The following is a 14391-nucleotide window of genomic DNA, read 5'->3' on the forward strand; positions in this document are numbered from 1 at the left end:
CAGCGGGGGTGGCGGGGAAGCGGGAAGACGAGCCAAGCGACTGTCAGGGATCCTGAGGAGTGAGTTCTATGGTGGAGTGGCTGGCCCGCCGTCCATAAGGAATTATGTTTGGTAATGTGAAATAGAAGCAGCCAAGAACTTGTTTTACGACATTAAAGAAGTGCACCGAAATTTAAATTTGCAGTAATTTGAGCCTTCTGCTACTATGTGTCAGTCACAGCTGCCTGACTGGAGATCCAGGTAGTCCTGAGCAGGAAAGAATGGTGGGAGAAGCAAACCAACAGCAGAACCGAAGAGGCTGCTCAGGTTTGAAGTTTCTCATTATTGTAACGGGCTTTCTTATTATAATGCCATAATCTCCAATTTGTGTGGCAGAGTTTCCACAAAGATAAAGTATGGATTCTCAACAAAGAGCCTTTATACAGCCACAGGTTGCATCAGCTCTGTGGTGCCTGAAAATGAAGCGGAGTGGTGAGCAGCCTCCAGAGCTGACGGCGTGACTCATTGTGTTTGTGCATCGTCAGTATTGGAGCAGACAGGAATCATCATGGGAAGCTGATTGCAGGCGGGAGTGAGTCAAAAGAGAGCCTCCCTCCCCTGAGCTAAACACGCAGGGACAGTTCAAAACTTGTCTCAGCAAGAAGTTGCCCTACTGCAGGAATTTTTGTTTTGAATGAAAGAAGCACTTATTTAATTTAGGGGAGGGATGATTACATAAAGTGGCATATAAAAACATATTTGATCCTCTGACTAACTTCACAGTTATTCTAATGTTGTCTTGCAAAACTTAAGCTTAAGCCCTTTCTGTCATCACTTTAAAGCTATTATAATATTTATGGATCACAAGAATGGATATGGAGGATTAAATACACTATCAGGTTCTGCCTGCAAAGCTAGCTGGCAGGCCGTGTTATGACAGACAGAGGCCCTGTCTCCACACGAAATCTCTTGGAGTAAAGTGTTATATTTAGAAAAAATGTGTCTGTATTCCAGCTCTGCACCATGAAAAATCTAGAATTTACAGCACCTGATACCTACGCAGAGAAAATCTGTATCATTTACTATGCATTCAGCCTAGGTTTCCAAGCCTGAAGATAGTTATGAACCTGAACAGCTCTTAGGTGAGGAAGCATATTGGCAACAGACACAGAGATTTCAGGGACAATATCAAGCAAAGTAATGACAGGAAGCCAAATCCTAAAAGGCATTATTGAATAAAGGAAGATAGGCATTTTCAGTGAGCTGAACTCCTTACTCTTGCCAGTGATGTACATAGAGGGCAAATCTCCACATCAAGCAGAAAGAATGGGGAAGAAACTCCACATGTTGAAACTCATGTCCACATATAGAGCATGTAAGTGTAATTCATAAGGGAGCAGTAACTGTGAACTTAATTGAACTCTGCTTCATTTGGGGCTAAGACATTCAGGATTTGATACATTTTTTTTCCTGAATAAATTGCATGACAGGTTTATTTAAAACTTCAATAATGTTTTTATTCATAAAATTTACCTTGATTAGCACATTCATAGGATCCTTCTTTAGCTTCACATTTCAAAGAAACAATCATGTTTCACAGTTTGTCTCCATTGAATCATTCACTGGTCATGCTGTCTGGGTCTGATCCAGAAGTCCATCCTATCTGATAACATTTTATACGCGGTTTCCCAAATCTGTGGCCTACTGAGCACTTAAAGACTGAAAAGCCTTTGTACGTTGCTCACAAAAGGATTTCTTAATAATGGCTGTCTCTAGCAGATAAGGGTGCACAAGTTGCGGGGTGAGTTCTGGTCTGGAAACCTGAGCTAGCAGCCAAGCAGACGAGGAGGAGACCTGCAGCTCTACATTCCAGACTGCAGGTGCTTCCCTTACTGCCCTGCCTCATCCCCTCAGAAACCCAGCCTAAACTGCTCTTCCTTGATCAAACTGTGGTTGTAGGATCCAGATTCCAATTTCTCCTAGGCTGTACAGCAAACACCACATCTGGTTCTGCTTCAGAAACACCACATCCTCAAGACTGGGGTGAACGTGAGTGGCGATGCCCAGCTTAACGTGAAGATCTAAATCCATGAAGGTCCCAGGCTGGTGCTCCACCCATTAATGTACTCTGGAAATCTTACTACACCACGGTAGACTGAGTTTCCCTTCTACTCTCCCTGGCTTGGAGGTAGAGCCAGACAGGGGAAGCAGCTTCAGTGGGAGCCAGTTCAGAAGTTGCTGGGGAAAGGAGCTTGAAAGGGAGGGCTCATTAGAAGTCCGAGGAGTGGGGACTAGATAAACATCATTTTGTTTTTCAGAGTGGAAAGTACCATGCCAAAAAAACACATTTCCAGTCCCCAGGCTCCCATAGTCACGGTTCTGGTATCTTCTTTGGGAAAGCCCCATTTTGGTTCTGACACTTCTCTGCAGCATCTGTCTGGACAACAGCTCTCTCTAAAGAATAAATGCGCTATGATGATTCTGCACATGGGGTTGTCAGGAATCCTTCACTGAAATTTACCCCTTTACAACCCCTGACACATGGGGTTGTCAGGAATCCTTCACTGAAATTTTAATTCACAGTGGGATCTGGCTTGCTCCCGAGCTCAGAGGACCAAGTGGTACACACAGAGATCTCGAGTGTGACATTCCATTTGTGTTAGGTTGTTCAGCAGGGGTGTGGAAGGAATTTAAATTAATGAGAGTTTGTAAAGGGCTTTGAGGTGAAAAATGAAAAATACTCCCCTTCAGTAGGGTGTAGGTATCCTGTGTCTCACATAATGCATTCATTACATGAAAAAAAAGATAGCTGATTATGACTGGAGCAAAATTTTAACAGAAATAACTGAGAATAGGTGTTAAATAAAGAGGATTGAAATCTGTATTTCCTCTTGTGATAAAGCTGCAAAACCAAGAGTCTAAATTGAAAATCAAGATTGTGAAGTAAACTGGTTACCCTAAGGCAGGCTCCCATCCATAGAAGTGCAGCATCTACCCTGCGCTTTTGATCAAAAAGTTATTGACCAAAGTCATCTGCGTCACCTCTTAAGTTGACCGTGTTATTCCATTGTTCACTCTTTCCAAAAGGATCGTGTAATGGGGCATCTCAGAGTCCTGCTTCTGTCCCCTTTCACCATCTCTTTAGCTCCCTGATGATTCTAGCTCTAACAACATTTTTATTTCTGGTAGTCAGTTCAACTCCTCATCCACAAAACCCATTCTGTAAATATAAGCCTGAGCCTAGTTTCATGGGAGTTAAAATCAGTAAAATTTTACTGAAAATACTAACCAATCACCTCCCAAAAATGACTGTACAGACAAACTCCTTGAACAGCCTCACTGCGGAATGGCACAAGTGCCAGTACAGGTGGCTGTACTGAGCTGCATTGCCATGGAGAGAGGAATGGAAAATAATGACAGCGTGCCTTTGAGAGAAATGAAAAGGCAAAAACTGTATAGACCAAGAATTGTGATGGGGCCCAGCACATCACACATGGGTGAAAGTTTTTGTTATACTAATGTTACTTATACATTAATTGCTAATTCAAAATGTTACTAGATGCAGGTAATTGATACTGAAGCCAAACAAATGGCCTTTTTTCCATCATTATCTCGACTGCCACATAAATTCTGAAATACTGAACAAGTTCTGTCATTCAACTGTATGTTTGAATAACATGGCATTCTACTTGTATATGTACGTCAGTGAATACTGTGTCACCGACCATACAGTAATCAGCAGGAACTTGCAAGGAAGCTGTTGTGTAACTGTGACCAGCTCCTCACGGGTACCAAATAATATAATCCATTTATCAAACTTCAGATTTACCAAACTTCATTTCAAAAGCAATTAATGTTCCTTTCCTCCCTTACTAACAGAGCTGGCTTCTCAGGAAACTGGTTTCATTAATGCAGTGTTTTCTCAAACTTCTTGTAAGTCTTACTACTTTTTTGAGGTCACCCATCTCTGTGTAACCTCCTCCGAGTCCAACCCATCTAGCCAGGAACAAGCAACTCCTCATATTGTCAGCATCAGCTTCGCTGTATATTTAATTGTTTGACTAAAGGTGCTTAGCCACTCGTTGGCTGGCACAGCTGGTAATTACAGATACTTTTTGCTCCTCTGTCATGGAGGAACAGAGCTGCTGCCAGCAGTAAATCTGCATAATGTGGAGATTTTTGTGGGGGGTTTGTTTTGATAATGTATTGAATATAAGTATAGAATTAATATTAAAATATATTTTTAAAAATCTGATCTTTCACAACCCCCCTTAAGCCCTTCGCTAGCCCTCTTAGGAGCTCTTAACTACAGTTTAAGAAATAACTGGCTTAATGATTAGGAACACACTGCTATTTTCTGTTCACTTGTTTATGTCTGAGCTTATGTGTACTTCTAGCTGGAAGAACAACAATGCTTGCCCTTTTTCTGTAATTATGTACACAGAAAAATGATACCCCCCTTACACCTTCATTTTACTGAGCTAAATAAACCAGGCTCTTGGAGCCTCCAGACACATAGCAGGCTCTGTGCATTTGCTCCCATTCCCACACATCTCTCTTGAGTATCATTGATCGGACTTATACACAACAGTCCCAGTTACCTTACTTACTGTGCACCAATTATTTCTGAGATACTTCCTGTTATTACTGAAGATGATCACAATCCATGAAACATGAAGCTCCTGGGGTTGATTTTTTTTTTTCTGGCTGTAAATGTCTCAGTGCTTGTCCTTAAACCTGCTAACCGGGAACTAGGAGACAATTTTTTGATCTCATATTTGTGCAACAGCAGGCCTCTCAGTGATTTCAGTGGCACAAAGTCAGTTCTTATATATTGATGATTTTGCTCAGGCAAAACTTCCAGTGCCTTCAAAGAATTTTTGTCTATAAAGAATAAACAGGACAGAATTGGCCTTTAATCACTTTGAAATAGATTGGCCAAAACAAAACAAATACACTCTAGGAAAAACTGCAGACTGGTGAGGGCCAGGCTTAGTTGACCTTTTCCTTATCTGATTTCTAGCATGTGACTATTTTATTCACTATAAAGTATACTTTTAACAGAAGCTCAACCTATGCCAATTGGTTTTTCAAGACAGGCTTAACTTTGGAGGGCAAAGAGATTCAGCTTTAAGTAGATCTGAATATGATCTTTGCTGCTGAAATGTAATACCTGATGTAAAGTATCATATATAAGAACAGTTTATAATAATGGCACACTGAGTTTGAAATGATGAAATCTCACTGAAACTATATTACAAACCAATTTTTTTGGTGCTAATTCTTAGGTGAGTTTGCAGATGATACCTAATTGTTGGGAGCGGTCAAATCACTGGAGGGCAGGGCTGCTATCGAGAGGGACTGAGACAGGCTGGAGAAATGGGCTGACAGGAAGGACAGGCAGACACAAAGTCCTGCACTTGGGTTGGAATAACTCCATGCAACAGGACAGGCTGAGGGCTGGCTGTATGGAAAGGGGCGTTGCTGAAAAGCACCTGAGGGTCCTGGTGGATGACAGCAATATGCCCTTGCTGCAAAGCCAGCTACATCCAGGATGGTATTACCAAGAGGTTAGCCAGCAGGGCAAGGGATTCTTCCGCTCTGTTTGGCACTTGTGAGACCACATCTGGAGTATGTGTCCTGTTCTGGGCTCCCCAGGACACAAAAGACATGGACATACTGGAGCAAGCCCAGTGGAGGGCCATCAAGATGGTCACAGGGCTGAAGCACAGGGACATATGAGAAGAAGCTGAAAGAGCTGGGTTTGCTCAACTGGCAGAGGAGAAGGAAATCTCTCTTGTATCTCTCTTCCGCTATCTCTTGGGAGGGTGCAGAGAAGATGGAGATAGACACTTCACAGGGGTGCACAGTAGAAGAACAAGAGGCAATGGACAGAAGTTAGAACATGGGAAATTTCTGCCTCAAGATAACAAAAACGTTTTTAATGTAAAGGTGGACAAAAACTCAACCAGGTTGCTCAGAGAGATGGTGGAATTTACATCCTTGGAGCTATTTAAAACTTGACATGGCCCTGAGCAACCCGATCTAGCTGGACCTGCTTTGAGCAGGGGAGTGGACTAAAGACCTCCATAGGTGCCAGAGATTGTTTTAAGTCTATGATTCCAACTTCTCAACATCAGGTGCTGTAGTTCAAAAAGGCAACGCGCCTGATAGGTGCAACAGCACAAAGGAAAAATGTGGGTGGAATCACTCTTTACTCTATAAATACTCTATGGCATTGTATTAGCAGATTGGTGTCTGAGGTAGCCATTTGTATTTCTCATTAATTGTTCTAACCAGAGCCATTAATATCATTGTTTTTAATTACTTATGAAATGGCAAAGAACCTTGCTGGAAGGAAAGGGCTATATAAAATACTGCTAGTTTTATTTCAAGTAAAGGAATGTTTTCTACTTAGCTGAATTCCAGTAAGCACAAATTTAAATTTATCTTCAAACTGTGCCAAATTACATTTGGTTTTCTGTATGAAAACATAAAGATAAAGTAGAACATCTATGACTTTAATAGTGCTACAAAATGCTTTTTTTAATAATGCATAAAGTAACCAGAGTTATTGCAAACTCAAGTACTGAGCAGATTGTAACAATCTTTCAGTAAACATTGTCTTACTCTAGTTCTGCATATCTTCTGGATGCTAAAAGAAAATCCCATCCTGCCTTCGTAGCCTCTTCTTCAAAGAAAAGGAAGGAAGAATCAAATACAGAAACTACAGGAATAGAAAGCACCCTGTTCTCTGCATTAAAGCACTTCACATGTGATTATAATTCCAATTATATATTCTTTCCTAGGTGCTTTAGTAGAGTTTGAATTTGTGGTCAGAAAATGTCAGCCTTCACTGAGTGATTTGCTTTTTGCAGGCCAGCCTCCTTCCCAAAATGGGAAACAGTCTGTAGCTTCTGCAGTCTTACACATACCGGTACCTTAAATGATGAACCTGAGACAGACCCCATGACATCACAAGGTACAGGTGCTTTAAAATAGTTGTATTTTTTAAAAATGCATGTGCTTTTATTTTCACCCTGTTTTGAACATTTTCAGTCCTGCCATCACATTTTTCGGTTTTCTAGCTTATTGAGCCAAAAGTTTGTTACAATAAGCAAAAGGTGATTTTCTCAAGTAATCTTCATCACCTGAACCCAGGAACTGTGGTTGCAAGGGAACTATCAAACATCACAAGGCTTGCGATAAAATAATGAGAGTTGGCTACGCTCTGGCAACTCCTGTCAATGAGACAACAACAGCTGCTCTGAACAAACACTACAGCCAGAAAAGAACAAATTAATGGTCAGTCAAGGAGAAGTGAAACGGGGAATTAACAAAGGATAAATTTGGCCAAGCTACGACCAGCCAAGGATAAACTAGACCACCTTTCCCACATGTGTAATAGGAATAATAGCACATATTTATGGAGCAGGGTTATTGTTAAGGATCGAGTCATTAATATTTGTGAAACGCTGTGGAGTCCTTCATGGAATATGCAGAATAGTAACGCGAGCTAATTAGCCTATGTGCTGCTCCAAGGCAGCTGCAGCTTATGCAAGGGAGAGAGGCAGTGCAGGTGAAGGGGCAAAACAGGGAAAAACAGAGGGCAAATGGCAAGAAGGAGAAGAGGAAACCAAATCACAGGGGAAGTGGAAGGAGGAAATGAGGCCAGATGGGACAAGGAGGTGATGCCTCGGTTAGTGCGGTATAAAGACAGAGGGCACAAATCCGTATGAAATAGAGCTTTATTAGTTCTGCTGCTCATGCAATAACCTGTGGTTGTTTGTTTTGGGTTGTTTGTTTTGGGTTTTTTCCATTATATAACCAGAGAAAAACAAGTATAACCAGATGGAAGTATTTAACTGACCATCTGCAAGTACAGAGGGGAACTGTGGGTTTTCCAGGGTATAAATCTTCCAAGAGAAGAAATCAAAATCATTCTACTTCTGTATTGCTGACAAAGGGAGCATTGTTTGAGAACTGATTGCAACATGCACTTGAACAATAGCTTTAGATCAGCGGAAGCACAAAATATTGCTAACTGTGACATATGTTTCAATTAAAACAAAAATAATTAACCACCCATTAGTGTCATGAAAAACATAGGCTATTAACGGTAAATGCTCTTCAGCAATTTTATTTATCTCCGCAAAGCTGTTTCCAGTATTTTTTCTACCTGTTATTGGTAATTTTTTCCACTGTGTAGCTATCTGCATGCTGTTTTACATATTCCTCCTCAGCTTCCTTTGTGTCTTGGTACTGTAGAGAATTGATTAGTGGGGTAGACTGTAATGATACAAAGACTCTTCACCCGGAGGCTGCCTGTTGTCACATTGTGCATCCCTGTTGTTACATGACAGCTAATCTTGCTTTTGGAGAACTGCTGCGAAGATCACAAAAATACTATCTTGCTGACTGCAGCGGGAAGCTTTGCTTGGTATTCTGGTAGAGAACACAGAGACTGAAGAAGCGCCTTGTACTTCTCACCTCTAGTAATGGATTTTCCAAGTTAGTGTTAGAGCACTGTCAATGACCCCTGAGGTTTTCATACTAAGGAGAAACTGGAGTTACTGAGACAATGGTTTCCCTAGTGCCTGTGTCAAGGATCAAAGCCATTAATTTTTAAAGAAAAGTTTCTATTATTGAAAGTATTTAATTACAATATTAAACAACCCTATTTCTAAATATACTTGTGGCCCTATTTCTCCAAAAGATTCTGTTCAGAACAATGTCAAAAAGCACACAGTTATTGTTTTCATGCCGAGTTCACAAGATTCATATCGAGATCACTCAGACCCAAACTATACACATTTCTCTTACAGAATATAATGACATCTTTCAAAAGAGTTTCCATTTTATAAATGGACTCTTTTTCTAAGAACTGTAACTTTATTTTCACTTGCTTTTAGGAGTCTAAAGACTCAAACAGTGATAACCGTTTAGAAATCTACTGTTATTTTCAACACAACTAAATTCTTATATTTTACAGTCTTATTGGACATCTCTCTTAACTGATGTATATTTTAAGTGTTGTTGGTAGAAATTTGTATTCGGTTTAGTAGCATAATTTTTTTTATTTTCTCCTTTAACTTTTCAGATGCTGGTAATCCTTTGTGTAATAACAGGTTAATTGTTTGCCAGCTATATATATATGGCAAGATGCCCAGTATCAGCTGAGCTGTGAAAACGAAAGTATCAAAATATCCCCATGTGTGAACTCTGCAAGAAACAAATATTACCCACCACTTAAAAAGAAAAAAAAACAAACATAAACCAACAAAACCCAACACCCTTAGTGAGGAAAGCTTTGGTCTTCCGAAATGAGTGTAAGGGAAAAATCATCATAAGCAAATTTTACCCTGTCAGAGAATTCTCATCTAATTTATTCTGTTTACAGATTTGGTCTAATAACGATTATATCTCACACCTCTTCGTAAAATATTCTGAGATTTACTGATGAAAAGTGCTAAGGAATAAAATAATATTTATCTACTGTACAGTTATAGTATCATAATTTTTATAGTTTGTATAGTTTTCTGTGATAATTTATTAATGTCTTGCTTATGATTACAGTTAAGACTGAATTCATTCTTTTGAACCTATGAATAAAATGTATAACTTTTTTAACTACTTGCTCAGATCCTCCCATATCCAGTTAGTCTACCATCACCCCCGTCATAGCTCCCAGAGAGCATGTACAACTGTTAAGAAAATATTTTTATTTTCTGAAAATGTACCATCAGCATAATTTACAAAGATTAATCTACTAATATAGATGTTTAACTACCTGTCAGTCAGTACAAGATGGTTTGATATAACATGACTTTCCAAATATATTTCCTGTTTGTCTCTTCTGTTCCCCAGAAGGATCCAATTTCACTCACATCATGTGTTAAGATTCCAGTTCTGTGTAATTTGATGCAGCTTCAGGTTTTCTTGGAATTACGAAATACAAGTTGGGGAAAATTTCTTTTATGTCTTTCACTCTCTATTACCTCATAGCATAAATCCTGCAATACCCGTTGCCCACAGAGTAAGGTGCATTTCCATGGCAAGGCTGGTTAATGTATCGTGAGAGTGGTGGATGACCTTCACTGGGCTATGTGTCAATAAAAATACAGATGGTGAATTCAGATGGTTTTCTTGCAAGGACCAAAACCCCCCGCTATTACGTCTGGATCCAAATTTAGGAGTTTCCAGAACAAATAAAGAGGTATACATACACAAAGCAACCTGTTCTGACCTCAGATCTCACTCTGCTATGAGCAGAAGGTCGGACTAGAGACCTCCAGAGGTCACATCCAACCTGAATTATCCTATGGTCCTAATATGCTACGATCTTGCAGTCATACTGTATACTAGTCGAACAACAGATGTGGTATGTCTGCATTCAGATGCTGCAGCAATAGTCCGACCAGTTAGTGGTTTGACTGGTTAGCGGAGCGCGTAAATAGATTCGTGGGACCAAGTCTGTTGTCAAACAACATTAATAAAAACCTGTCATGCCCCAGACTCAGCAAAACCACCTGTAGTCACAGATAGATGATGCAGGCACAAACATACCTGTACCGTGCCTACTCTTCAATTTCTAAAGCCAACCTACCCACACATGCCAGAGTAAGCTGGGCTCCTGCCAAACCACAAGATTATGAAACAAGGAGAGGCAAAGGATGAGCAGCAGCAGTTTACACTCATTTTCTCTTTGCTCCTCTGTGTCTATTGGTGCCTCTGTACATTTGGAATATAAGTTCTTCAGAAGATAGAATGGGGTTTTCTCTTAATGTCTTACGTAGTGACTAAGGAGGCGAAGGGCTCTGGCCTCTGACTTGTGCTTCTAGGTGTTATGGTAATTCAAATACTATGTAGTAATAACAGCTACGCGCTCCGAGAGACTTTCAGGGCAGGGAATTAATTCTATCTGTTCAACTAATGTACTTCTGTGCAAAAAGCATCTATTCTTTAACTGAAGCCCCTAGGAGACATTGGCTGTGCCATTTCTCTTGGCAGCATGTTCCAACCATTAATGTCTTCCACTGTTAAAAAATGTGCGTAATTTCTAATTCGAATTTGATTTCAGTTTATAGTTATTTTTTCTTGTTACGCCTCTCACTGTGCAAGATTAAAGATCACTGTAGCCACCTTCCAGTCTTCTTTTTGATAAGCCAAACAGATTGTGCTCTTTAAGTCTCTCCATTCAAAGAATCTTCTCCAGCCTCAAGTAATTTCTCAGTATTCTTTTGACAACAAGGACACCAGAGGCTAGCGCAGTATTACCACAAAAATCTGCCCAATGCCATACATAGAAGGAAAATAACATCTCTTCCTACTTGCCACATCTCTGGTTATATAGTCAAGGGTTCCATTATTTCCTTACACCATAGCATTAGACTGGAAATTAATTTTTGCTGGCTTGGCCACTGCCAACTCTTAATTTCTTTTCAGTCACTGCTCTCCACAAGACAGCCCCTCATCTTTGTAGACATGACCTGCTCACTGTATTTTTGAGTAATTCTACTTGTGCCTATATTAAAACACACTGTATCTGAATGGGATGAATTTACCAAACAATATAGATCTTACGATAACCCCAGCCTTAATTTAATTTCCCATTTAGCCACTCTTTTTCTCTTCACAACACATCAGTTTTGCTTTCTCATTGCTGAAAATCCTAATACATTTATTTGTTTTTCTCAGTATTAGGATCCTTGTGCTCTCCTGCCAGCTTTCCTGAGCACCTTTACCCTTCGGAGCTGCTGTTCAGTGGATCCCACCTACCAGTTTCCTGAATAAACTGGTCTGTTCCCCTAAAGCCAGGGTCTGTAGTCTATTGCTCTCCTTCCTCAGCCCCCACAGGATCACGAACCCCACTCCTCAGTCACTACAGCAAAGACTTTGATAACCAAGCCATTGATTACCACATCCCCCAGTTCTTCCTTGTTAGTGAAGAGCAGATCCAGCTGTGAATCACCCCTGGTTGGCCCAGCCCGTATCAAGAAGTTATCCTTGATGCCTTTCAGAAATCTCCTTGACTGCTTGCATTCTGATGTGTGGTGCTTGTAGCAGATGTCAAGCAGGCTGAAATTCCCCCAAAACCCAGGGTTTGATCAAGATCAAGATCAAGAGTCTTCCTTGTTCCTAGTTAAAGTTCTCCTCAGCACATTGGCTGGCCAGTTGGCAAAGATGCTCTTGTCGCGTTTTGTCAGGTAGATCTTGTCTCTCCCCAGTGATACAAGATATGACTGGTATCTTGTCTCAGACAGGGTTAGTTACCATACTGGCCTACAGGCATTACAGTGACTCTAACTGTTTTCAAAGCTCTGTCTCCTCAAGCGTACACAAACACACGCACAATCCTGGTCTACCCACCCTGCTTTTCCTTAGCTGGTCAAATACCTGGAATACTTAATTTGTGAATAATTCCAATCACCCCAAGGGGCTTAATGCTGACAATTAAGTGATAATTTCCAATTCTCTTATTCGTTTCCTCATATTGTACCTCATTTTAATGGTTGATAGTATAGAAAGTGTTTCTGTATTTCCCCTCATTCTATGTGGCATGAGTTCTGTTTGCTCATAACACAGCACCTCAAGTTTACATGGCATTTTAAAAAAAAAAAAAGTCTCTTTGTATGTTACTAATTTAGCATCTTCCCAGCTGCTCTGCTTAGTCTCCAGCCACGATTAGCCCACACCTGTCAGATGCAGGCCAGCATAGCCATACATCCCCCGCTCTTTTCGAAATGTGGTCCAGTACTCCACAGTATCTAAATTTGCCCTTGGAACTGCAGACAGAAAGAGCACTTCACACCAACTATATTTTGCCTTCTTTCTCTAATTTATGGGTAGGAAGAAGCTTCAAGGCAATCTTTGACTTTCTGTTTGAGTGCCTTTCAAGATTCCTGCAGTTTTCTATGGCCTGTACGGTTCCACTTGATGCCACATAATTGGTTGCAAACTGAATTATCTCCCAGATAATCTTACAAGCTTCTGCAATAGTGCAATTGCTTTTTGTGTTTTTGCTTTGGGGAGACAGCACGCTGTCATATTTTCCTCGTGCCATTTTTTGAAGACTTTGTCCACTCTGGATTATACAGGAGTATCTCTTGTAGCATGTCTGATTAATACTGTAAGGAATCGTATTACAGATGTATCTTGCAGCGTTGTATTTCAGTAGATGAACTGCTGGATATCTGAAGGTTTGACACTTCTAGCCGGCCAAATATCTGTTCTTGCTTTTTTGCACATAAATGGCCAATCCACTTCTTTTGTTTCTATTCTTTCTCATTCTCCTGATGCTGTCCTCCCCCATGGTTTCTGTGGCAACAGTTTCTGAATGTAGTCATCCAAGAGGCATTCATTTTCTCAAATACTATACTTTTGAAATATATACTTCTAGACCACAGATATTATATAAAAGAATTGCTTGAGGATATTTCAGGTTGCAACAGAGTTCAGTTATAAGACTTTCTAAAGTCATACTCTTTATGTTTCAGCTGAAGGAAAATTTACTATTTCCATTAATTTAGTTGCTAAAGCATGTTTACTTCTAAAGATCATAGGAAGTATCATGATTTAATGTTATAGATATTAAAATACCTTTTTTACAGTGAAAGGATGCATTTATGATCTAGGCCTTATGTGCAGAGACACATATTCTTAATAATAATGCATCTTGATCCACTAGATGTTTGCCATACATGAAAAGACGACAGGGTGGGACATTCCATGTCAAGCACTGGAACAGGCTGCCCAGGGAAGTGGTTGAGCCACCATCCCTGGAGGTATTTAAAAGACGCGTAGATGTGGCGCTTAGGAACATGGTTTAGTGGTGGACTTGGCAGTGCTAGGTTAACGGTTGGACTCGATCTTAAAGGTGCTTTCCAACTGAAATGATTCCATGATTCTATATCTCAGCTAGCCTTATGCTTCTTTAATGCAGACATCGACATCTTGAAGGAGTCATCCAGATTTCCGTTATAGTCTGCAGACAGAAACATCTAGATGATTCATCTCATTCCCAAGTAGACACCTCAAGTAGTTGATATAAACGACTACTCTACAGATCAGCTTTATTTTCCAAGATGTCTGAGGCTGGGGCATACAAATCCCAGTCTCACAGAAACCAAAGAGCTGGTAATCTAGAGACAAAGCAAGAAAAGGAAAGAGAGGAATTCATAGGTGCGTGCCTCTCCACATGCCCCTCTTCCTGGGAGGGACCCTAGAGGAATGGCTTTGACAAGACAACTGCTGTTCAGATGTCAAAAGTCACTCTGAAGTTAGTTTGGCATTAAAGCGATTAAGTTGATAGGAGGCAAAAGTTTTTAATTTGCTTTTATCGTTTGGCTATGAATTACACCTATTCACTCTCCTCACCTCTCCAGGCCGCAAAGGAACTCTTTCTCTGGAAGC

General features: G+C 40.4%; 1 long non-coding RNA gene across 2 annotated transcripts; it reads left to right on the top strand.

Moving 5' to 3' along the window:
• Window positions 1–125: 125 nt before the first annotated feature.
• Window positions 126–9851, top strand: LOC103907966. 2 transcript variants are annotated; one of them, XR_658128.1, is made up of 3 exons: window positions 126–306; window positions 6858–6961; window positions 8343–9851. It is a non-coding gene; the product is annotated as an uncharacterized LOC103907966 (long non-coding RNA). The 2 variants fall into 2 exon arrangements; XR_658127.1 differs by lacking the exons at window positions 6858–6961; window positions 8343–9851 and adding an exon at window positions 432–748.
• The last annotated feature ends 4540 nt before the right edge of the window (window positions 9852–14391 follow it).

Source organism: Aptenodytes forsteri, unplaced genomic scaffold, assembly GCF_000699145.1.
Source record: "Aptenodytes forsteri isolate BGI_AS27 unplaced genomic scaffold, ASM69914v1 Scaffold155, whole genome shotgun sequence".
Lineage (NCBI taxonomy): Eukaryota > Metazoa > Chordata > Aves > Sphenisciformes > Spheniscidae > Aptenodytes > Aptenodytes forsteri.